General features: G+C 35.4%; 1 long non-coding RNA gene across 3 annotated transcripts; it reads left to right on the top strand.

Moving 5' to 3' along the window:
• The first annotated feature begins 3,971 nt into the window (after positions 1-3,971).
• On the top strand, positions 3,972-6,939 carry LOC113335032. 3 transcript variants are annotated; one of them, XR_003353137.1, is made up of 7 exons: positions 3,972-4,590; positions 4,952-5,025; positions 5,431-5,506; positions 5,605-5,759; positions 5,860-5,985; positions 6,645-6,734; positions 6,822-6,939. It is a non-coding gene; the product is annotated as an uncharacterized LOC113335032 (long non-coding RNA). The 3 variants fall into 3 exon arrangements; XR_003353136.1 differs by having other exon boundaries at positions 4,946-5,025; XR_003353138.1 differs by lacking the exon at positions 4,952-5,025 and having other exon boundaries at positions 3,973-4,590.
• The last annotated feature ends 5,731 nt before the right edge of the window (positions 6,940-12,670 follow it).

Below are 12,670 nucleotides of genomic sequence, written 5' to 3'. Positions count from 1 at the left end.
CAACTAGTTTCTTGTAAAAGTACTCTTTATCCAGTAATTAATTTTTTTCTTTTAAATGGTGTATATGTGCAATTCGATTTTACCTGTCGTGTCATATCTATTGTCGGCTTGCTGCATCTTTCTTTTTTGTAAATAAGAAATTTCATTAAAAGATTAAGACTCAGAAAGATCCATGGTTATAAAAGTAGTAGAGCCATCTAATCTGGGATTGTGAGAGTCCCCAATATTAGATTTATCTACTAAAAGTTGCCTTAAATTACAAACAGGCGGGGAGTATTCCCATTCAACAGTTGAATTTAAAGGCCTCACAGACTTTGCCAAAATATCCGCAACTTGATTTCCTAGTCTAGGAACAAAGAAGAAACCCAAAAAATTGGTGAAAACATGAACTATTTTGTTTGCTTCATTAAGACAGGCTTTAGCACGCCACGAGATGTTTGCATTTTTTCCATGGATGTAGTTGAAGATAGTTTCACAATCTCCGTTAATACTAAAGTTTTGAATCTTCTTTTCCTTGGGCCAAATAGCCTCCTGCAGTACTCCCATAGCTTATGCCTCTTGTGGACCTGACCCTGTTGATTTCACTGCTCTTCCTCATTCATATTCTCCTGCATCATTCCTCAAGATTAAAGCATAAGTAGATGGTAATACATCTTAGATACAGGTTGCGTCTACATTGATCTTTAGATTGTCTTTACTTGAAGCTAGTTTCTTCCTTTCAAAATGTTTAGATTTAGTAGTTTTTCTTTTCCTAGTAGACCAAAATTCAACATGTATTTGTATTTTTAAAGCTAGGTTCTTAGCAGACTTAGATCTATCTTCTAGCACTCTATCACATCTCTCCTTCCAAATAAATCACATTTTAGTAAGAAGCAATTTAATAGATAATATCAGTTCTAGGATTATCAATCCATCTTTTACAGAGATTTAAGATTTTCCTGAGGTATCTAAATTTAGAGTAACATGATTAGGAGCATTATTCCGTACTTCCTTAGCAAAAGGACTATGGAAAAGAAGATGTTATGTTGTTTCTATTTCTACTCTACACATAGTGCAGTGAGGGGTCACATCTTTAACCTTACCAGTGAGCTTAACATTAGTTGGCAAAGCTTGTTGTACACATTTCCATAAAAAAGTTTAATTCTCTCTGAGATATTGAGTTTTCACAAAGATTTCCAGAAATACTCTGGAAAAGATAAGCTAACAATATCTAGACCACTTTCATTCAATTTCTCATACATGGATTTTACTGTAAACTCTCCTGATCTATTTAGGGTCCAATGGAGTTGGTATTTTCTAAGATTTTGTTCATTATCCTTGAAGAGGTTTATTTGACTATTTTTTTTTGCACAATATCAGCTGGAAAGATAGAAGTGAGCAAAGAAAGATTCCACAAACAAGTTTCTATGTTAATCAAGTCTGAGACTCTTGTTAAGTGACTACTACTAGAGTTACAAAGGTTTTGAATAGTTTTCCCTAGTTCTGGTATCCAATTATCCTTCCAAATATGAATGTCTTGTCCATTACCAACTTCCCATATACTATATTTGAACTAGTTTTAAGCCTTGTCTAATTCCTCTCCAAGTATAATAACCCCTTGCTGAGTGTTTAGTCCTAAAAAGGGAATTGTTCCTAAAATACTTTGAGCCCATGGTTCTCACCCAAAGTGCATTAGGTTCCGTCATCATTCTCAAAGAAAATTTTTCCAGCATTGCAAGATTAGACTTGCGTGCATCTCTAAACCCCAATTCACCTCTAAGAATTGGTTTACAAAGGGAAGGCAACGCTTTTGGGTAGAAACCTTTTCCTCCGACATCTTTTCCCCACCAAAAATCTCTTTGAATGGCATTTATCTTATTAGTTATCTGTTTTGGCAGAAGAAAACACCCCATTTGATAAGATGGGATGCAAAAAATACAGCTCTGTTCAGAACTGACCTACTTAGTTGAGAAAGAAATAATCCTTTCCACCCTTTAGATTTAGATTCCACTCTTTCCAGGATAGGTGCAAAGGTTTTAATCTTTGACCTTTCCACGAAGAGAGGCGCTCCTAGATAAGGGTCCTTAAGATTTATATATTTTATTTTTAACATTTTATACTTTATTATTTGGTGTTTTGGTTTCACTTTCCTACTAAAGAAAACACCTGACTTTTCAAAATTTATTAGCTGACCTGAAGCTTTACTACAAGTTGCAATTGTATCAGCTTTCACAAAGAGCAAACAATCATCAGCAAAGAACAAATGGGAGATTGGTTCAATTCTGGATGTTATCTTTACACCATGCAATCAAAAATTTTGCTCCTGAAAGAGGGGGAGTCTTGAAAATATTTCCATAAAATTATGAATAAGTATGGAGATAGAGGGTCTCCTTGGCGAAGACCTATAGAAGGCTGAAAAGACTTTCCAGGAGTTCAATTTAACAGATTAGAATTAAAAGTTTTGGATATACATTGTTCTATAAGTTGGCGGACCTCGGTATTAAATCCAAAAATTTTTAGGGCAGTTAGTAGGAAATTCCAATTTACTCTATGATAGGTGCAATATTTGCACTAGTTAGGTACTCAAATGCTTCGCTTTATTGGTAGTTTTTATATCAGTATGCTTTGATTTTGTTTGTTCTGAGTTTCTTAGGTATTTGGGGTTATCTTAACCAAAAGGAAGTGGAATTCGTCCAAATCAGATATTTCTTCTCATCATGTTGAGAAAAACGAAAAGACGAAGCCAACGACGAAAGAATGGGGTCATTCCGACCTTGTATGAAGAAGTTACGAGCATTGGAAGCGAATCAAGTCGTCGAAAAGAGACAACACAGAACTGCTAAAGGCACCGGCCTTATTTACTCGAGACTGCCACAGTTCACTACCTTCTTCCAGTACACGACTCGTTATTATTTTCATTTCACGATCAGGGAAACAGCATGGAGTTAATGGCACTGTGGTTATCGAATGGATGAGTCTGAAGTATTTTCTCGATTAGTGGTTGGGTTCACAGGAACGAAATAAGTTTTCGAAGCTGTTAGTGAGGGAAGGATGTATTGGTTTGCGAAGATGTGTCTGCCGGAGTAGTTTTTATGATGAAGAACGGTGATCATAACTGTTGGAATGTATCTAAATTTGAGTTACACGGACAAGGAAGATAGGAGGTATCACTACACCAAATTTCGGGATTCGTAACAGGAATTCGTAACGGCTTTGTGTCCGTTACAAAATTCCAGTTACAAAAAATTTGTAACAGACCCGAAGCCGTTACTATTTTTAAGAATTCGTAACAGGGTTAAGCCGTTACAATGTTTTATAGGCGTGCCAGTTACACGCTTGGTAACACAAGGGTGGTCACACTTGGGTTTTTTTTCCTCCCAACATAGTTTTATTTAGAGCAACTGCAGTGGTGCGATCAAAACCAAAGATCAAAAAAAAGACCAAATTTTGGGTTTAGTCCGTGTTGTGACGCAACGGTACATGATTAAAATTTCGTCAGGCGGACTTTAAAAGTCCTCCCCATTTTTTTTTCGTAAAATTTCATCAGGCGGACTTTAAAAGTCCGCCCCATTTTTTGTAACTTTCATCAGGCGGACTTTAAAAGTCCGCCCCATTAAAATTTCATCATGCGGACTTTAAAAGTCCGCCCCATTTTTGGTAACTTTCATCAGGCGGACTTTAAAAGTCCGCCTCATTCTTTTTCTTTTTTATTTAATTTGAATTTTCATCGGGCTTAATTTAAATCTCCGCCCGTTAACAAGCGTACTTTAAATTTACGTCTGACTATATTAGAATTTGGGATTTGGTCGCGACCATATTTGGTCTGGATTTTGATCTTTGGTTGGGATTTGATCTTTACTCCGTCCCACTGTGTTACGATCTCATCCCAAATTTTTGGTTATACTCGCCCACTGTGGATGCTCTTAAAGGATGTTTCCTCCCATGCCAAGGTGGCATAATATCCCGACATGCGTATAACCATAACTCTCTACTTTCCTTATCTTCTTCTTCTTTTTCCATTTCCAAAAGCTCCCGACGCAGCTTCTTCTTCAAAATCTTCTCCATCCTCTTCTTTGTTTTCTCAGACAAAATCGATCACAAGATTCGCTGTTATGAGGTTGAGGAAAGTTAAAAGTTGATTTTCCTTTAAATCTAGCGAAGATGGTGAAGAAATAAAACCCTAAATCAAATTTTGTTGTTATGCTTTTGTTGCTGTTAATTGAGAGATGATTTCACGAGAAACTTTGTTATTCTTCATTAGCTTAGATTTCAATTTCGATTAAGAATCCTAAGTAAATCTTCTTTAAATTTTAATTTCAGTTGTAAACCCTAAGTAATTTTTTTTTTAATTTCAGACACCTCCATATTCAGATATATAGGGCTTCTCAATAAGATCTTCAGGGAAACTAATAACTGGTTGTTTGTGATTTTAATTTCACTCACCTCTCGGTTTCAATCTCAATTCTACACCATTTTTTGATGTGTGTGTGGATCTAATAACTGGTTGTTTGTGAATTGTGCTGGAAAACTTAGAGGAGAACTCACAAGAGAAGAAGCCTTGAGGTAGATATCACAAGAGGATACAATACAACAGATGTTTCGTTACTGCTGGTATAATTTTTTCTTCTCTATTACGTTGATTTTAAGTTAATGTGGGTGTGAATCATATCTTTGAAGATCTTTTTGTGTGTATACTGCTTGTTATAAGTTGTTATGTGTTTTTTGGATGTTAAATAGGTTGTTGTAATCACTAAATTAGTAAGAAAAGATGGGTTTTAGCTATTAAAGTTGTTTGTATTGGATCTTGAAGGTTTTTTATTTATAGAATTGTGGTTAGTTTGTGTCGAAAACTGTTAATGAAGACTAAGTAGTTGCTTAATAATGAGTGTGCTTTAGTTAATTTCTTGCAATGCAGGGTTTTGTAAAAAAAATTTAATTTGTTTTGCATATATCCGTTGGTTGAAAGTAATAGCAGCAATGAGCGCTCATGAGTACCAATTTGAGGTGAAACAAGAGGAGAAGTTTGGTTTTTTTTGGAGCCTCTTGGTAAGGAATACATGCTTGATATAAGATTGAGATTACTATTTTAAATGAAAATTCCTTCAGTCAATAGGAATTTAACATTAGTGTATTTTTTTTAGTTATCTTATTGTTATATTGGCATGGTCATATTTACTGCAAGGATCAATAGGTCCTATTTAGATCAATTAGGTTAATGACAGCTAATGGATTTATTCATTGGATGTCCACTGCACTTTTATGTGTTTGTAGCAGGAAGGACAACTTACTTCCCCTACTTTACTTCCATATCGTAAATTGGTCTAAGTTGCTTTACGCTATTTTGTATGTCATATGGTTTACAATCCCATAGATTTACCCTGTTGAAGTGCTAATTGTATTTACAAATTTCTTAAGTTTTGTTTTTCAAGTTGTTGATTGGTTCTATATCAGGGATTGGGTTCAGAACCAGTTAACTGGTGAAATTCCTAGGTTAATCCACTGGGATGAAGTGCTGCAGTATTTTTGAGTACATTCCTACCTTAGAATAATCATGTTCGATTTATCAAATTTTCAGTGGGTTATATCTTCGTTATGTTCTTACCATGAGAGTCTGATTTGTTGCAGAGGCCTGTGGAATATATAGGAACATGAAAAGTTAATGGAAAATAAATCACTAAGCACCCCATGACACAGACTGAATGTGTCTTGCTGATGAACCCAATGGGTTAAATGGAAGAGAGTGGAAGGATCTTCTGTAATTTTGGACTACTTACCATCAGGTAAATTCATAACTCTGTTATATTCCACTTAGTAATTTTCTTCTTTACATTCATGTCTAATTTATTCTGACATGTGTAATGGCTATGTGCTTTCTGATAGCAACGTCAAAAGAAGAAGCAGGCCAAGCGTACAATGGGGCAGAAAACTTTTCTCGATGCAAATCTAAATTGATACGTACATACATGCGTCTCACTTTGCAATCCTGCAACACGAAATCTATTTGAGGTGTATTATTTGGTCTTAGATTTGATGGTTCATGGTTGAAATATTTCTTATATTTGTCTGTGTAAAGTATGGTACAACTGGTATTTACTCAGAAAGCATGTTAAGATACGTTAAATGTGTGTATGACTATGAAATTGGGTCGGCTAATGTACTTGGATTAGCTGTCTTGTGCGGGAAAATTTTCTGTTACCAGACCATGAAACTCCAATTATGTTCAGCACCTGATAAATAAGACAGTAGACGTTCTCTGATTATTGGAGATTTGGCTTGGTCTGGTCAACCTCATAGATGTGTCCGACCTCGTTTGCGAAGTCGTTGGTCAACCATTTATATAATTCAAGTTTATGTATTGGTTGTTATCAGTAATGGTATTGCTATTCGATTGGTCAAAGGAAATCTTCTGGGCAATCTTGCACCGAAGAATGCACGTTCTGCATTCCAATTAGTTGTAAATCAATTCAAGTTGCTGATTGGTTCTATATCAGGGATTGGGTTCAGAACCAGTTAACTGGTGAAATTCCTAGGTTAATCTACTGGGATGAAGTGCTGCAGTATTTTTGAGTACATTCCTGCCTTAGAATAATCATGTTCGATTTATCAAATTTTCATTGGGTTATATCTTCGTTGTGTTCTTACCATGAGAGTCTGATTTGTTGCAGAGGCCTGTGAGTCGATGGCCTACAACAGAGACTGTTGGAGCTGCTGCAATGAAGTCAAACCCCATTGGAGCCGCTGCAGACTTTGATGAGGTAACCTTTTACATTTTATTTGTATTTGTTCAGACTTAAATTAACTTTAACCAGAAAGTGGTAGTTAAATATCTTTGTTGCTTGCAGGATGAGTTCTAAGCTGAACTTGAGTAGTTGGTCAAGAAGCTTGCAAAGAAGTTCCATGCTTTTCTAGCCTCAGAGGCTGTTATCAAGCAGATTCATTGTCTTCTTGGACCTGGACTTAACAAGGCAAGCATGTTTTTCTACCAAGAACTATAGTTATTTGTTCACTTGTGATTTTTGTTCACTGTTGATTGTATTTTATTTGTTTTATCTTATGTGTGATACATAACTGCAAGCATGTTTTTCTACCAATAATAAATGCATCTTGTAGTCGTTTGTGTGATACATAACTGTTTACATGTATAGAAGCTAGTCGGACGAGTCAACAGAGATGCGGAAAAGGAAAACAACACACACAATTTTTTATTCTAGTTTGACTGTTGCTTGTTGCGCCAGTGGATGATCCATGGATTAACATGTACAGTTGTTTGCCTAGTGGCACATATAATATTACGCTTACTAAATCATGCTTAATTTCATCTTATATAGAACTTCTTTCAATCTTGTAGCAGTTATCGAAATATTGAAGGTAGTTAGGAATTTGATGGTGGAATCTGTGGCCTTGTGCAAAATACCATGTTGAGATCCCGTGACCTCTCTAGATGTTCAGTTTTTTATGCTTGTAAATTTCATAAATTTGGTAGCCTTTCTTATAGATTTTCTGGTTTGGTTTCATGTAGTATGGGTTGGGCGTTATAAACTTAAAGCGAGGGATTATGAAGAACTTGATGAAGAATTCTTGGCAACTAGTGTTTGGGAAGTATCTGCAAGCTTTGAGTAAGTTACTATGTAGTGTATGAGCTGAACTTACAAGTAAAAATGATTTGGAACTTAATGTATTCCGTTAGAGTCTGATACTTCACAAAATATAATTTGGTACTTCGAGAATTTAAGTTCTTTTTTGATATGAATTGATTGAACGTGATGTTATGAATATATTGATGGAAGAAACTATTGTGTGTGGACGATGGATATTGTCAAGTGTATGCAGTTGGAATTCCGGCGTACTTTCAGGCCGACAATGAACTGCCGGTCAATATTGACCTGGTCAAAATTGGTCGTTATTGACTGGTTTTGACCAGGTCAAGGTTGACTGGCAGTAATTTTTTTGCTGTTACAAAAAACTTCGTAACGGCTTTAAGCTGTTTCAACTTGCCACGTAGTAACGGCTGGACATGTTACTAAACTGCCACGTAGTAACGGCTTAAAGATGTTACGACGTCTTTGTTACAAAAAAGTAGTAACGGCCCTCAGCTGTTACCACGTGTCATTTCGAACGGCCCACAGCTGTTACTGAAGCCGTTACAACCAGAATTCGTAACGGTCCCGTTGTCGTTACAAAAAAGGAAAACCCATTTTTGTAAAAGGCTAGAGCCGTTACAACTCGTTTTAGTAACGGTTAATTACTAATCCGGGAATTTGGTGTAGTTCTGTTACTAAGCCGAGGTAGCTGCATTGATGAGATGGTACTTTTAGAATACAAAGCTGCTGTCTCGGATCAAATGGGAGTCTGTGATAATGTAGTTGACAGAAATGATGATGTTGTTTGCTGAGAGGAGTGAGTGGAGCTGTTGATTGTTGACAGAGACAGAGTGATGGACAAAGTATGCTTGCATTCAAATGCAAACGGAAGGAGATATTGATCGCGATGGTGATACTGCTGGAGTTTGGTTGATTGCAGATGAGCTGAGAGTAATGATGACTGATCGGTGAGTACTCCAGCTGTTGCTGCCATTGATTCTCGATAATGAAGAAGAGCTCGAGCTGAGTTGTAATGCAGTGATGAGTTCGAGCTGGTGATGGGAACTGCAGTCATGACAAGATCGAGGGAAAAAGAAGAAAATACGCTGCTGCCATCATTGGCAGTGGTGATTGATGGGTGTGATCATTGGGAGTTCGATTGTGATTAATGGCAGTGATGTAGAGAGTCTGCAATGGAGTGAACGGTGGTGCTTTCAAACCGTAGGTATTCTCAGGTGTCAATATAGTTTGGTTTTCAAGCCATACGTGAAGTCAGTAGAAGATACGGAGGGGTTTTCCATCCGTAGGTAGAGTCAGGAAAAATTGTGTTTGCCGTGAGCACTGACAGGATTAATTCAATTTGTGGGCTGGGCTTTTAGCTGAAGTGACGTAGCCTATTGGAGAGGGGCAGACTTGCGACAGGTTATGAGGCAGAATTGGAGATCTTTTGGATTATCTTTTATCATCATACTTTCCGGAAGAGAAGAGTAAGAGCTAGGGTTTGGCGATTTTAAATTTGATCATCACAATTGTACCTAGGACTTGCTTTCTTTTTCTTTATATTATTTTCCATGGATTTTAAGAAATCCATGAGTAGCTAAACACTCCATATTGGTTAAGGATGTAGTCGGATATCATAAACATGTTACTAAATTAATATATTGGTTTTGTTATCTCAATCAAATTACTATTGTCATGTTCTACGATTTATTATCGCATATGATTGTATGATTGTTTGTTTAGGAGCGCTACTAAATGACCATGAATGCATATCTATAGCCAGACTAGGGTTTTGAGGTACGTAATTATTGATAAACCTTGTCATAAGTAGCATATTGTGATTACCAATTGTATTCAAAACCTTTGTGTAATTGCAAGTAGAAGCTTGACCTATGTTAAATAGTTTACTCGTAGTATTTCTATTGCATGGGTTAGTCTAATTCATAGATTTAAGGCTCTTGGAGGATTAAACATAATAGCACGTTGCATTAGGTTGTTCACTGAGTAGTATTCACATATTCATTGTTATGGTATGTGATGATATAAGGAATTTACCGGAGTATGCTCTCGATGGGATAGTTTAGGACTCTTGATAATGAATGATTGAGTGACAACACCAGTTATTAGTCGAAGTGCATGTATTATGATTAATGATCAACCCTTAACCAGTATTCTTAACTTATTGATTCTCTTTATTCATTCTTTGTTATTATTATTAGTTTAATTATTTTAGACCTAAATCAAAAATTCCCCCCAAGTTACTTAAGTTTTCAAAAACGAATAACAACCCATATCTCCCTGTAGAACGAATATGTTCTTATAACTATACTATTATTCATTATTGTGAAATGAAAGAACTTAAATTATTTTTGCTTGGATGACAACCAACCACTCTATCAAAGGCCTTTGACATATCTATTTTAATTCCTAGACCTCCTGTGTTAGCCATTTTATTTTTGAAGGAGTGAATAATTGCATGTGCCACTATTATATTATCAGATATTTGTCTAGATGATAAAAAGGCAGATTGAAAGGGAGAAATAAGTTTTTCCAAATATGGTTTGATTCTATTGGCTAATATTTTTGCTATGACTTTGTAGACAGTATTACAAAGTCTTATTGGTCGGAATTGACTAGGGTTTTTCGGATGTTTTGTCTTAGGAATCAAGAAGAGGTGTGTTTTGTTTAAGTCAGTGTCCATACTTTTGTTTCTAATTTTTTTTTTTGAATTGTTTCAATTACCTGTGCTACCAGTAATTCCCATTATGCAAAATGAAACTTACTAGGAAACCATCTGGACCGGGAGATTTATTGGGATTCATGATTTTCAAAACTAGTAAGATTTCCTCCATAGAAGGGATATGCAGAATATTTAAATTTTCAGCAGAGGTGATAACAGAAGAAATGTTATTAAAAATGGGGTTTGCTATAACTGATTCAGAAGAAGATTCCGTAAAAAAAATATTGAAAGTAAGAGGTTAAAATATTATGTATTTCTTTTTTATCCTTTGTTATTACATTCTAATTATTTGTTAAACTTTCTATGTTATTCTATTTTCTTCTTTTTAGAGTAATAGTATAAAAGTACTTTGTGTTTCTTTCACCTACTTCAATTATATTATCCCTTGATTGTTGTTTAGCTATGGATTCCTGAGCATCGTATAGTACTTCTAGTTCTTTTAACTTTTCTTTTATTTTTTCTGTTAGTATTCAGTTATCCTATTCAATTTGAGTCTTTCAATGTCTTTCAGAAGTTTACTAATCTTATTAGAAGGTAGCCCAAAAATATTCTTTTTTTAATCCAATAAGTTCATTCTTACTGCTTTAAGATTTTGCACTAGACTAGAAGAGGCTTCTTCTTCCGAGAGATGGAGTTCCAGGATTCCTTTATCACTTGAATACATGAGGGTTTTTTAAACCAAGTATCATAAAATTTGAATACCCACTCAGATTTGGAGAAATATGTGTCTAAGGTGAGTAAAATAGGGCAGTGGTTTGATCCTACTTCTACCATGTGAGATAAAGAAGCATTTGGAAATTATGTGTGCCAATCTGCATTAATAACTGCTATATCAAGCCTTTTTTGTATGTTTTGGTTACCTTCTCTACGAATGTCCCAAATAAAATCATTACCAGTATAGCCTAAATCATGTAAACCAGATCTCTCTATGATTTTGGTATAGTGTTCACTATTGGATTTGTTGTAGGGTAGTCCTCTTAATTTTTCTGATTGGTTAAAGATCATATTAAAATCTTCTATGACTATCCAGGGCATATTCCTTTGAGAAATTCGTATACTAATTTTTTCTAAGAAGTCCCAAGATATATTCCTTGTAGAAGGATATGGACTACCATAAAAACATGTTAATCCCCATTGTTTCGTATCAAAAGAAGTATTTACAATTATATTTATCATGTTTACGTTCCATTGTACTATCTCAAAATGAAAACCATCAATCCATTCTACTACTATCCCCCCTGCAATGCCTATTGGATCTACAATGTGGTAGTTAGGGAAAGAGGAAACTAACTTTTTAACTAAAGGTCTTTGATTTTTTGTTTCAAAAATGAATAGAATTTCAGGATTTTCCGTACGAATAGGATTATTCAAATGGTTTTGAGTCAAAGGGTTTCTACATCCTTGCACATTCCATGCAAGTATGTTCATTATGAAGCTAATTAGTTGAGGGATTAACAGACTTCTAGCAACCAGATTAAGTGTATCTAAAAAATCAGACAAACAAGAATTCACTTGAATTTAACTAAATTACTCAAAAGATTAAAGCAATCACAGTATGAATTGAAATTTAAAACAAGGTTATGTTATAGAAAGGAAAACATGCAAGTAAATAGCTTGAAGATTAAACTATTAAAGTTTGATGAGAGGTACCTATGTCGCCTCCTGTTGCTTTGAAGGGGATAGGTCTGGGAAAGGAATAGGTAAATAGGCACTTGACTGAGCTTCATGTTTAAAGATATTTGACCCATATTGATTGATTTTGTAAACCCGTCCATCAAATGAAGGAATAAAGCAATGTTTTTCCGAAGAAGAAGAAGACAAAAAATCTGAAATTGATATTTTAAAAGCAGATTTTGGCTGAGTTAAAGGGATTTTGAAAGAAGATGCAATGCAGATTTGATTCCCATGATTAGCAGATGAGTCAGGTACACGAGAAGAGATCGTAGAAGAGGAAACAGAGATTGGGGATTCAAATGAATCCCTAAAATTTTCAAAATATGAAAATGAAAACCTTCTACCAACAAGAGAAGGAGATACTATCCCAATAAGCTGAACCGGATTAGGTATATCCTCAAAAATCTCAGACCCATTTTGAGGCACCGATTCAGATAATCTGACTCATTGATTATTCGAAAAGTTTACGAGTTAGCAGATCGGAGCGATTCATCCTCAGAATCCGGTCCAAGAAGGTCAAAAGGGAAAGTCCTTTTGCCTAAAATAGATGAAGATGTTGCAGGCATATGTTCATCAACTATAAATGGTCCTAATACTTCATAAGGTTGCTGACTAGTTTGGAAAGCTGATTCTTCATCCAAATAAGTCCTAAATATATCAGTAAAAGTTTCACGTACCCTGGTATGTTAAGGTATGA

The sequence above is a fragment of the Papaver somniferum genome, unplaced genomic scaffold (genome assembly GCF_003573695.1).
Source record: "Papaver somniferum cultivar HN1 unplaced genomic scaffold, ASM357369v1 unplaced-scaffold_137, whole genome shotgun sequence".
In the NCBI taxonomy this organism is placed as follows: Eukaryota; Viridiplantae; Streptophyta; class Magnoliopsida; order Ranunculales; family Papaveraceae; genus Papaver; species Papaver somniferum.
This window is presented reverse-complemented; position numbering and strand designations above follow the sequence as displayed.